This window comes from Sapajus apella, unplaced genomic scaffold (genome assembly GCF_009761245.1).
Source record: "Sapajus apella isolate SASKATOON/1434 unplaced genomic scaffold, GSC_monkey_1.0 scaffold59, whole genome shotgun sequence".
NCBI lineage: Eukaryota > Metazoa > Chordata > Mammalia > Primates > Cebidae > Sapajus > Sapajus apella.
Window position 1 is genome coordinate 10,619,182 of NW_022436999.1, and position 13,700 is coordinate 10,632,881.

At 37.5% G+C, this 13,700-nt stretch overlaps 1 pseudogene across 1 annotated transcript; it reads left to right on the forward strand.

Moving 5' to 3' along the window:
- The first annotated feature begins 6,602 nt into the window (after positions 1–6,602).
- LOC116528595 lies at positions 6,603–9,333 on the forward strand (annotated as a pseudogene). Its single transcript, XR_004259107.1, has one exon. The product of XR_004259107.1 is annotated as an HIV Tat-specific factor 1 homolog pseudogene (transcript).
- The last annotated feature ends 4,367 nt before the right edge of the window (positions 9,334–13,700 follow it).

Genomic DNA, 13,700 nt, shown 5'->3' on the forward strand with positions numbered 1-13,700 from the left:
CATATCTATTTTACAGAAGTAATTTATCAGTCATGCAAGCTATATTGTAAGAATATCCTGAATTACAAATTTGCTTCTAAGTTTTATATGACTGTGAAACAACTTTCAAACTAGACAATCCCAGCACTCAAGATTGCCCAAGGACTAAGAAACTAAACAGAATTTCTGAAAGGTTATAAAACTTGGCAGGAAAGAAAGAAATAGAGGAACTTATATGAGTGCATTTCTTGTCCTTTTCAGAGGTGACCAATCTCTCATTGATGATACAGCCAGAGCTCAGTGCATTTTATCACCAAATGGGTAATTGCATCATTGAGACTTTGGGTCCAGTTACAGCAAAGAAGTCTGGAAAAGAAGCTAGACCTCTACTAAGAATGAACTGCATAGGGTAAGGTCCCTTTAGTCCTTTGACACAAAGTAACTTAATTTTGTTGAATCTACAACAAAACAACCCAGCTGGGATTTGATTCGGGCTTTCTGAATGTAAACCCCAATTTTAGGGTTTCAATGAAGATAAGCATAACACAATTTTTAGTATCTTATTATTGGAGCATCAAACATTTCAGCCACTCCATAGGCCCAGTTTATTTTCAATTGGGATTTGATTCATCAAAATCCCAGCTGGGTTGTTTGTTTTGCTTTGTTTGCAGGAATAGAGAAACTGATAATAAAATTTATAAGAAATGCAAGTGATACAGTATACTCAAAACAATTTAGAAAAAAAAGCAAGAGAACTGAGTTGGAGATTCAAACTTCCAAATTTCACAGTTACTACCAAGTTACAATAATCAAGACAGTATGGTACTGGCATAAAGACAGATAAGTAGATCAACAGAAGAGAATTAAGAGTTCAGAAATAAACCCACACATTTATGGACAGTTGATTTTTGACAGGGTTGTCAAAAACAGTTCAATGGAAAAAGGATAATCTCTTCAACAAATATAATGGAACAACTGGATACACACAAAACAATGGGCTTGGACCTTACCTCAATCATACCAAAAATTAATGAAAAATAATGAATTGAACTTTAAGAACAAACACCTATAAAACTCCTAAAAATTAAACAGAAGCAAACTATTGTGACCCTGGGTTAGGCAGTGGTTTATGACATGACTCAAAAAGCAAAAGTGACAAGAGAAAAATCAGTGAGTTGAACTACATTAAAATTAAAACTTTTGTGTAGCAAGCATTAAGAAAGCCAAAAAAATAAACAAACTGGCAGAATGGGAGAAAATATTTATAAGTCATATATTTGACCAGGGACTTTTACCTAGAATACCTAAAACATCTCTACAACTCAGCAGTATAAGGACAGCTCAATTAGAAAATAGGCAATGGATTTGAAAAGACATTTCTCTAAAAATACACAATCAAAAAACAGATTAAAAAGATACTTAATCTCAATAATAATTAGGAAAATACACATCAAACCACAGCAAGATAGCACTACATACCCACTAAGGTGGCTAAAATTTGCAAAGGACAATATAAGGGTTGGCAACAATGTTAAGAAATCTGAACCCTATACAGTTCCAATGAAAGTGTGAAATAGTATAACTGCTATGAAAAACAGTCTGGAATTTCCTTACACTGTTAAACAGAGCATTCCCTTATGACGTAGCAATTCCACTCCTGAGAATATACCCACAGTAAATGAAAACATATATCTATGTAATAACTCAAAAATACATCTTAAAAGTAGCATTATTTATAATAGCCAAAGAATAAAAACAATCACAATGGTCATTAATGAACAGATGAGTAAAATGTGGTATAATCCTACATCAAATAGTATTTAGCAATAGAAAAAAAACAGTACCAACACATGTGACGGCATGAATGAACCCTGAAACATCACGTTAAGTGAAAGAAGCCAGTCACAAAGGACCACATGTTGTATTCTATAGTTCTGTTTATGTGAAATGTCCAGACTAGGGAAATACGTAGAGACAGAAAGCAGATTAGCAGTTGCCTGAGGCTGGAGCTGGGGGAGTGGGGAAGGGAAATGGGAATGGGAATGGGAATGTGGACTGACTGCTAACGTGCACAAGTTTCCTTTCGGAGGGTTGTTGTAGTGTTGAAAGTGATCTAAAATTTTATTGTAGCAATGGTGTATGACTCAGTATGTTCCAAAACACTGAATTGTATATTTTTAATGGATATATTTCATAAATCATAAAATGTAATTATATATATAATACATATATATAATTTATATATAAAATGTAATTATATATATAATATATATAATTTATATATAAAATGTAATTATATATAATACATATATATAATTTATATATAAAATGTAACTATATATATAAAAATATATAATTCAGTGTTCCAAAACACTGAATTGTATATTTTTAATGAATACATTTTATGATTTATGAAATATATCTCAATAAAGTCCACTGAGGTGTAGGGATGTACTTGAAATGGGTTGCAATATGCTGTTTGGGATGTTTGTTTGGACTCTGAAATCACAGTGCTCTGGTTTGAATCATGGCTCTCCGGTATACTAGCTGTTACCTTACGTGCTTAATGTCCTTGTGCCTCGGGTTCCTCTGTCTTCATGTTGTTTTAAGAATCTAATGAGCTAATTTAGAGAGAGCTCTTAAAATAGTGTGCAACACAGATTTATTGAAACTAAATAATTATGGTGATGTTTTTGTTGATGAGATCATCTGTAACTTCCATTAAATTCCCAAAAATGTTTGTGATTTTCATTGCTTAATGAGAGCACCATGTTATTTTTTCTTTTTTAAAAATTATTATTGTTATTATTATTATTTTGGTAGGAACAAGGTCTCACTATCTTGCCCAAAGTAATTTTGAACTCCTAGGTTCAAGAGATCTTCCCACCTTGGCCTCCCAAATTGCTGGTATTATGGGCATGTGCCACAGTGTCCAGCTCCAGAGAATTTTCTTTAGTCATTTATATAATAACTAAAAATAGGAAACACAGTGCTCTTAAACTAAAAGTCTACTTTGCTTATAGAAAGAAACAAAACACACAATTACCCATATGACCCAGCAATTACATTCTTAAGCATTTATCCCCCAAAATGAAAACTACATTCACACAAAAATCTGTATAAGAAAGTTCCCAGTAGCTTTATTGTAATATGCAAAACTTGAAATCACCCAAAATGTCCTTCAATAGATGAAATAACTGTGATATATTCATGCCATCAACTACCACTTAGCAATTAAAAGGAATGACCTACTGATACACACACAGTAGTGTCACCCAACATGAATGAATCTCTAAGGAATTACACAGAATAAAAATAAAAACACCTCAATCTCAAAAAGTTAAATCGTATATGATTCCTGTTATATAAAATTCTGAAATGACAACATTTTAGAGAGGACAGATCAGTGATTGACAGGGTTTAGGGATGGGGACAGAGAGTGGGTGTGTGTGATAATTAAAGGGCAAGAGAAGGGATTTTGTGGCACGGGAACTATTTGGTATCTTTACGCTGGTAACAGATACATGAACCTATACATCTGACAATGCTGTATAGAACTTCATCTACACACAAGTACAGAGAAAATTGAGGAAATCTGAATAAAATCAGTGATTCTTTCAATGTTAATATTATCATGGTGGTATTATACTATAGCTTTTTGCAAAGAATTATCATTAAGAAAAAGTGGAAAAGTGTACAAGAAATCTTTTTTTGCAAGAGCATGTGAATCTACAATTATTTTAATAAAAATTTTATTTAAAAATATCGAGTTATCTTCTCCAGTAAGTCTGAGTGACACATCTGTCCACCTTTCCTGATCACAAGCTGTTCCTTCCTATCATCTTGTGAAAGGGAAATAAATCTCAGGACCCCAAAATTACTAAGCCAAAGGGAAACTCAAGCTGGGAAGCACATTCGGCAAAACTGCCTCCCATTCTATTCCTAAATAAGATAGCTACAAAGATTTTAAAAGCTGCATACCTCCCTCACAATTTGCCCACGAGAAAATTCCCTGTGGACAAAGGACAGACAGCTTAAAGTCATCCCTCTGCTCAATGTGAGACAAATTGAGCCTCCTTTGCCTCCTTTGCCCTACGGTTTCACCAAGCCAGACTAAGGTATCAGTGACTATTCCTATAAATTGTATATTCTGTGAAAGGCTAATCAGAAACTCAAAAGTATGCAACCCTTTGTCTCTTACTTACCTATGACCTGGAAGCCCCCTCCCCACCTTTGGATCAAACAATGTACATCTTACATATATTGAGTGATGTCTCATGTCTCCCTACGATGTGTAAAAACAAGCTGTGCCCCGAGCACCATGGACACACATCAAGACCTCCTGAGGCTGGGTCATGAGCGCATCCCTAACATTGGCAAGATATACTCTCTAAATTGATTGAGACCTGTCTCAGATATTTGGGCTCACAATCTCTAGTCCTAGTCTTCATTACTTCACTTGTATTGAATCCCTTCAACACAGGTAAGCTTTAAAAATGCTGTTTTTCTTGATAATGTTTACTTTTCCCTGTCAAACTGTGAATCCATTTACAGCACAGCATCATCACTTAACCTGGATTTTACGCCTATGACTTAGTTTTCCCTAAAGAGATACTTAAATGCTCCATGAATTATGTAAATCATGGTTATTAATTTTACCAGTCAGATATTCTAATGGCTAAAATTTGTCAGGAAGAAAAAATTGTGTTTGCATGTTTTGCAAATTTGATAATTAAGCTCCACCCAAGTTACTCTAAACGAACTGTTCTTTCTAGATATTAGCACCAAAAAATAAAAAGACTGTGATAAAATGAGGTGAGATGCAGGCTTTTTCTTTTCTTTTCTGAGACAGGGTCTTACTCTGTCACTCAGGCCAGAATGCAGTGGTAGGATCATGGCTCACTGTAGCTTCAATCTCCCCAGCTCAAGCAATTCTCCTGCCTTAGCCTCCCCAGTAGCTGGAACTGCAGATGTGTACCACTGTGCCCAGGGAATTTTTTAAATTTTTTGTAAAGACAAGGGTTTCGCTTTATTGCCCAGCCTTGTCTTCAACTCCTGGGCACAAGTGATCCTCCTGGTTTAGCCTCCCAAAGTCCTAGCACTACAGGCATGCACCCCTGCTCCCAGCCCTTTTTCTAGTTTTAAACATATATCAGGATTTTTTAGCTTGATATATATTTTCCAGTGATATCACTGTAAATTAAAAGTTCTTGTAATTTTAAATTGCAATGGCCATTCCAAGTACATTTTCCTGAATTCATGGCAAAGTAGCCTCCTTATTATCTCTGGAGAACTGGACATTCTTCATTCTATAATGATGTTTCTGAAATTATGTCATTATAGTGAGTCTACAAACCTCAAAACCTGTTTTTCTGATGATTCAGAAAGAAAAATGTCTGTTGGAGATGACTGTCTAGTAAATACAAGACAAATAATAACAGACCTTGATTTTAAAGTATGCTAGTCTAATAGATCTTTTCAGAAAATGTGAAAACAGTAGGCCAAAATATTTATTGATGGGATGGGCCACATTCAGCTACAGAAACAAGGAGAAAATATATCAGCTAATTGTGTTAGACCAACAGATTCTCATCACAGAAAGGGCCTTTCATGCTCTCAGCCAACCCTGTTACTAAAAGTGGTATTTAAAATTTCTGCAGGCAGTACTTTTGCAATTGACATGAAGTATGTCCTTGAAAACTGAGAGAGATACTCCTTTCTATTCAAATTGTAATTTCTGTTCTATGTGGTGGGCTGTGAAAACTGAAATAAGCCAAAAATTTCCTTACATTCTTCTAGTTTCATTATATAATGAAATTTTGAATTTTATGTTTTGAATTATTATATTTAGCTTCTTTCCATTCTTGTTTCCACAAGACGGGAGAAATTATGCTAACTTAATCTTCCTGACAAGAATTTATTATTTCTCTCAATACTGGTGGAGTTTTAAACATGAGCCTAGGTGACCTATATCATAGCACTGGGTTGTTAAACATGAGATATATATTGCTGCTCATTGGTTTATCTCAAAATTAAAAAGCAACAGCGTTCTAGTCTTCCGTTGTGGTCTTTGTGGAACGCGTGTTATGGCTTATTTTGGCCTATGGGGTGGGCCTGCACAACCTGCTCTGAAAATATGGCATCTGTGAAATAAGCACAATTTGTCTAGTCCTTTTTATGGAACAACCTGGGATCTGAAAATGACTGAATAAAAAACCCATGGAGTATACAGAATTGTTCTTTTTTATGACTTTAATAAAGTGATGAAATATAGCAGCTTCTGTCAACAGAAAATAAAGTTAGACAATGTTAGTAATTCCTATGTGGAAAAAAAGAATGCCCTGTCCTCAGCAGCTCTGTGAGGTTTGCAGGTACATGCTCCCAGCATTATCAGCTTATCTTGAAGAAGATACATGAACAAAGTCTTTGTACTCCAAAATGGTGTTAAGAATTGAAATCAGTAAACTCTCTGACACAGCCCAACAAGGAAAAGAATTTGGGTCCTTATGCATGTACTATGCCATTAAGGCTTAAGCTCTTTCAGGAATGAGGTGTTTGGTTTTCAAGACCACTCTTTCAGGGCAACAGGGAAGCAATTTCCATCAGAAACTGATTAGAGCGACGTCGCGACGCGCCGACTATGGCGGCTGCGTGGGCCTGAGCTGCGCTTCGTTAGCAAGTAAGTTCCTGACGTTGCGAAGGGAGTCACACTCGTCTCAGACCCGGTAGGCGGCGGCGGCGGTGCGCCTGCGCACTCCCGCCGCGCCCTGCACGCCCTGGACCTAGCGGCGGTGCAGAAGCCCGGCCGAGCCAATCAGGTAGGAAACATGAGCCGCAACAACTTGGATGGGAACGATGAGTTTGATGAGCAGTTGCGAATGCAAGAATTGTACGGAGACTGCGAGGACGGTGACACCCAGACCGATGCCGGTGGAGAAACCGATTCTCTCGGGCAACAGCCGACGGACACCCCCTACGAGTGGGACCTGGACAAGAAGGCTTGGTTCCCCAAGATTACTGAAGATTTCATTGCTACGTATCAGGCCAATTATGGCTTCTCTAATGATGGCGCCTCTAGTTCTACTGGAAATGTTCAAGATGTCCATGCTAGGACTGCAGAGGAACCTCCACAGGAAAAAGCCCCAGAACCCACTGATCCCGGAAAGAAGGGAGAAAAAAGAAAGGCTGAGTCAGGATGGTTTCATGTTGAAGAAGACAGAAATACAAATGTATACGTGTCTGGTTTGCCTCCAGATATTACATTGGATGAATTTATACAACTTATGTCCAAGTTTGGCATTATTACGAGAGATCCTCAGACAGAGGAATTTAAGGTCAAACTTTACAAAGATAATCAAGGAAATCTTAAAGGAGACGGTCTTTGCTGTTATTTGAAGAGAGAATCTGTGGAACTTGCATTAAAACTTTTGGATGAAGATGAAATTAGAGGCCACAAATTACATGTTGAGGTGGCAAAGTTTCAACTGAAGGGAGAATATGATGCCTCAAAGAAGAAGAAGAAGTGCAAAGACTATAAGAAGAAGCTGTCTATGCAGCAAAAGCAGCTGGACTGGAGACCTGAGAGGAGAGCTGGACCATCCTGGATGCGCCATGAGCGAGTTGTCATCATCAAGAATATGTTTCATCCTATGGATTTTGAGGATGATCCGTTGGTGCTGAATGAGATCAGAGAAGACCTTCGAGTAGAGTGTTCAAAGTTTGGACAAATTAGGAAGCTCCTTCTCTTTGATAGACACCCAGATGGTGTGGCCTCTGTGTCCTTTCGGGATCCAGAGGAAGCTGATTATTGTATTCAAACTTTGGATGGAAGATGGTTTGGTGGCCGTCAAATCACTGCCCAGGCATGGGATGGGACTACCGATTATCAGGTGGAGGAAACCTCAAGAGAAAGGGAGGAAAGGCTGAGAGGATGGGAGGCTTTCCTCAATGCTTCTGAGTCCAACAGAGGCCTTAGATGCTCAGATTCTGCCTCTGCTTCGGCAAGGGCAGGGCATTCTAGAGCATGGCACTTTTCAGAGCACCCGAGCACATCTAAAATGATTGCTCAAGAAGCTGCACCTAGAATGGCGTTTGAAGAACCTATAGATGAGAAGAAGTTTGAAAAGACAGAAGACGGGGGAGAATTTGAAGAAGATGCTTCTGAAAACAATGCTAAAGAAGGTGGCCCCCAAAATGAGGCTGAAGAAGGCTGCCCTGAGAAAGAATCTGAAGGCGGCTGTCCCCAAAAAGAGTCTGAAGAAGTCAGTCCCATAAGAGGATCTGAAGAGGGTATTCCTAAAAAAGAGTCAAAAAAGAAGACACTCAAAAATGATTGTGAAGAGAATGGCCTTGGAAAAGAATCTGAAGATGACCCCAACAAGGAGTCTGAAGAGGAGGCTGGACCCAAAAACGAGTCTGAAGATGACTCAGAGAAAGAGTCTGATGAAGATTGCTCTGAAAAACAGCCTGAAGATGGCTCTGAAAGAAAATTTGAAGAAAATGGTCTCAAGAAAGATTTTGACGAGGATGGCTCTCAAAAGGAGCTTCCTGAAAATGTTCTTGACAAAGAGTTAGAAGAAAATGACTCTGAAAACTCCGAATTTGAAGATGATGGCTCTGAAAAAGTGTTAGATGAGGAAGGCTCTGAGAGAGAGTTTGATGAAGATTCAGATGAAAAGGAAGAAGAGGAGAATACATATGAAAAAGTATTTGATGATGAGTCCAATGAGAAGGAGGATGAAGAATATGCAGATGAAAAGGGGCTTGAAGCTGCTGATAAAAAGGAGGAAGAAGGTGATGTGGATGAAAAGCTGTTTTAAGAGTCAGACAAGGAAGATGAAGATGCTGATGAAAAGTTGTTCGAAGATGATAATTCCAACGAGAAGTTGTTTGATGAGGAGGAAGATTCCAATGAGAAGTTGTTTGACGATTCTGATGAGAGGGGGACTTTGGGTCATTTTGGGAGTGTTGAAGAAGGGCCCCTATCCACTGGCAGCAGCTTTATTCTCAGAAGTGATGATGATATTTAATCCCTTAAACTTGCTTCTCAGGGAGAGTCCTCCATCTACATTTGCCTGTGCTTCAGGGGAATTACTAGTAGTGTTACATGAACATGTTCATAGTGGTAGGATGCCATCAGATTAATACATTGAAGTTTTTCTTTGTTATCTGTACCTAATGGTTTTAAATATACGTTAATTGACTGTTCAGTTGTAATGTCATAGTTACAATGCAAGTAAACTGGATACTTGTTCTTTTGTCAGATTTGTTAAATGCATGAAGACTAATATTTTTAAAAGGATTGAAGTTTGTGATATCAATAAAAGTAAGTTGGTAATATGCAAAAAAAAGAAACTGATTAGAAGTTTTTCATTATTATGATTATCATAATCATTTTCTTGTTTTAAATACACTCTGCTAATGAATGAAACATGTTAACTGCAAATCAGTTGGTTCTGGGCTTTCTTCCTCTGAAGATATGAAGTCCTGAGCGTAGGAACCACATTTGTTTTATCCACCATTGCAGCCCCATGATGCCTGAAATCTAGGGAGCACAGAATGTACTGGACTTGCTGAATGTGAGTTTCTTTGTGGGGGCGGGGCATTTATCTTGTTTATTTCATTTTGTTTTTTCTTTTTCATTGAAATTCAGAGTTCAGACTCTCTCTGGTGGTGGTTCTCTTTTCATTACCTAAGACAATGCAAGTAGTTTAAGATAAGGAAGATAAAAGTGACCCTGTCAATTCACCAGTTATCCATTAGCGAAAATTATATTATTTCCTTTGTCAACCCCTCTCTTCATGAGTAGTTGGGGTGGTGACCTCCAGACTCTTTTTACTTAGTACATTAATTTTATAAATTAAAGCAAAGAAATAATTTTGAGCCAGAATAATATCAACATTGTGGGTGCATGAGCTCCCTAGTCCCTAGCAGAATGCTATACATATGACATTATAATTCCGTATTTTTGAAGAGATCCTTGACTAGTGTTTTACGCCTGTCCTCACCCAAATTCTCAACTGGACCTGAAATTTGTTAAATTGAAGAATATGCTCATCTTATGTTATTTTTTCATCTGGCTTTTAAAATTGTGTTTGGAGGAAGGAATGTTTGTTATTACACATCTCACTCTTCAGCAGTTCAATCATCGGATCACTACTGAGATGTTTTCTTTCTTGGACTCACTGTCTGTCCTGGGAACTCTTATAGCTTTTATAATCAGCTATATAAGCTGTTCTGTTGGAAGTTGCATTCTGCCAAGGGTAAATGAACTGGGTCCATAAAGTTTAGGCCTTAATTTTTTTTTTTTAGCTCGAGTTATTAAAGGTTCTAAACTTAGCAAAATGCCTCTCTTGAAACACAATATGAATATTAATGTAAGACGGACTTAGAATGCCAAAGCAGTTCAGGGTGGGTCAGGTACTTTCTAGAGGCTGGAACATTTGCATATATTTCATTTGAACTATAAAATGTCTTTACATGAATTTTTGGTCAGAGTCTTTTATTAAAAGGAAGACATGTTTATGTCTGTATTGGCTAAATCTCATGCGGTCCATGTTGTCCAGTTTACAAAACCATCCAACAAGTGGCTTTATATGACTCAAATTGCAAGAACAAGTGAGAGTTGATACTGAAGAAAATATTATGTAGTAGGCAAATTCATTCATTCATTCAACAAATATTTATTCCCTCCTATGAGTTAGGTGCTAGGATAGAGGCCCTCTCCATGGGCTATACTGTGAAAGGGAAAACAGACATTATCACACAAATACGTAACTATGAATAGTGAGACTTATGTGGGAAAGCTTGCTAGTTGCCTATTCTCTCTCTGTCTTCTGTTTCTTTCCCAGTAACAGGTCCTTACATTATCAGCAGTATACTCAGCTGAAAAGCTATATGTATATAGCATTTTTTCTAGTAACCACATTAGTATTTTTTGACTAGCATAGTGATAGTGAAGATAAAGAAAAGTCTATAGATTCCAATGGAAGAAAAGTAGTGAAAGAAATGAAGCAAATAGTAAACTGAATTATATTATGTTCTATGGCTTTTTAAAATAATATTCATGTCTTACTCATTTTTGCCTTATAAACAGAGTAAGAAATTTGTTCAAGAATTTACTCTTTATCCAAGGGGATTCTATCTTTATGTCAGAAATAAATCTTGATTAGTTGAAACAAATTAATGTAATTGAAACCACCTTTGCAAGACTATAACTGAGGAAATTATGACAGTGAAAGAAATCAGACCTGACTCCTAACCTTCCTTCTAACCTTTAAGCTGTCATCGTTCATTCCTGGGCATAGGCTGAACTAACTTTGAGAAGGAATTATTTATGCATTTACATATATATATATATATATATATATATACACACACACACACACACACACACACACACTCATACACACACATATATATACACACACATGTATATATACACACATATATATGCAAATAATTGCACATATGTGTATATATACACACACACATATATATACACATACATATTTGCAAAGAGGATTAGATAAAAGACTCTCTTGAAGAGATAGATGGCTGAAAGAAGTTAGCAGAAGTTAGCTGGGCATGGTGGCTCACGCCTGTAATCTCAGCACTTTGGGAGGCCAAGACAGGCAGATCACTTGAGGTCTCCAGTTTGAAACTAGCCTGGCCAACATAGTGAAACCCCTTCTCTATTAAAAATGCAAAAATTGGCCAGGTGTTGTGGCGGCCACCTAGATGCCAAGCTAATCAAAAGGCTGAGGCAGGAGAATTACTTGAACCCAGAAGGCAGAGGTTGCTGTAGGCCAAGATCACACCAGCCTGGGTGACAGAGCAAGACTTCATTTAAAAAAAAAAAAAAAAAAAGTAGTAGTAGTCAGCAGAAGCTGTTGGTTATTGGGTGAGGTTTTTGGAAAAATTCTTTACAGGGGGAGGATTTTGCTGGGGGTTCAAAATTTATCTTCTGACCTTACCTCTTCTCCTCCCTGTTGCCTGGACTAGAGACAGGAAGGCTAGAGCTGCAAGGACAATCTTGTGACAAATCATTGTCTCTGAGGATGAAAGTCAGGTGCTAAGGATTGTGGAGGGTCTTGGCCCCCTGAAGGTTTGCTAAAAATCACTGACTTGAGGCAAATTGATTTCATAGGAGAAAAAATACACAAATGCATTTAACATATATAATGGGAGTCCTCAGAATGAAGAACCAACTTTCCAATGAGTTATACAAATTTATATACCATCCTGAGGCCACAATAAAGAATGTAGACTCAGAGCATAGCCAGGAGCAGGTTATGTTGATTAATCAGGTTTAGTGGTAAGACAGGTTAAGAGAAAAAGGAAGGAAGAAGCTTGGCTAGCAAAGGTGGTCTTTCTATGTAGATGGAATCTCCCTCAGAGAGAACAGATGGTAAATGTTTCCTTTCAGACTTGTATAGCAGTCAGACTCTCAATCTCTCCTGAATCTGGAAAGGGGACAGGAAGGGGAGGGGCATAGCTGCATTAATGAAGATTCTCTACAGATGCAAATTTCCCCCAACCCTCCTCACACAAAAACAACTTTACAAGGCCACTTCTGTTTCCTGGCTAATTGGTGGCCATTTAATAATATGCCAAATAAATATATTTGGGGTAAAATATATTAATTTCCTCTGGATGATAGAACAGAATAAAAGAAAAGCCTGGGTTCTTGATGTCATGGAGCTGCTATAGCCTCCCTAACTGGCTTACCTCTGACTTTATACAAGGGAAAAATAAAACCCTATTTTGTATAAGACACTCATTTGTATATTTTTCTTAGATTGTAGCTAAACCTAAACTTTACTGAAATCAATAAAGACTTGTGTTGGAGTAGAGGCTGGATGTAGAATGGAGACTCAGAGAAAGTTCTCATGGAATTGATGCCTGAACTGAACTCTGACTTAGACGGTGTGGGTAAAGAGAATAAAAGAAAGGAAAAGAAAGGAGTTTTTCAGAAAGAAGAGAAAATGTGCAAGACCCTTGAGGCAGAACTAAGAGAATTAGGCATGTTCCAGGAAGGAAAAAAGATCAGTGTGCCTGGAACACAGAAGGTTAGACTGAGAGTGACCCAAGTTGCTATTTAAGATTTCGGCACATTGTATAGCAGATTTTTTAGAATTCATAGGTCTTACACAGCTGAAGCTTTTTATAGTCAATGAACAGCAAGTTAGCAATACTGTATGGTACACTTAAAAATTTATTAATAGGAGAGATCTCATTAAGTATCATTGCCATCATAAAAATAAAATTTAAGCATAGATGTAATCACATTCCACACATGCCTACACATAGGCAGACACACACTCACACACACACAGTAGCACACCATTTATAATGTGGAAGATACAGCAGAGGAAGTCATGGCATAGACAAAGAGACCAGTTAAGAATCTACTACAGAAGTCAAGAAAAGAGATATTGTCAGACGCATGTGAACCAGAGTGACTCCATCTTGAATAGGAGCTGGGTAAAATAAGGCTGAGACCTACTGGGCTGCATTCCCAGGAGGTTAGGCATTCTTGGTTACAAGATGATAGGAGGTCAGTATAAAACGTAGGTCCCAAAGACCTTGCTGATCAAAAAGAATGTGGTAAAGAAGCCAGCCAAAACCATCAAACCAAGATGGCGATAAAAGTGACTTCTGGTCATCCTCACTGCTCATTATGTTAATTATGACCTCTGGTGTTTCTCACTGCTAATCAT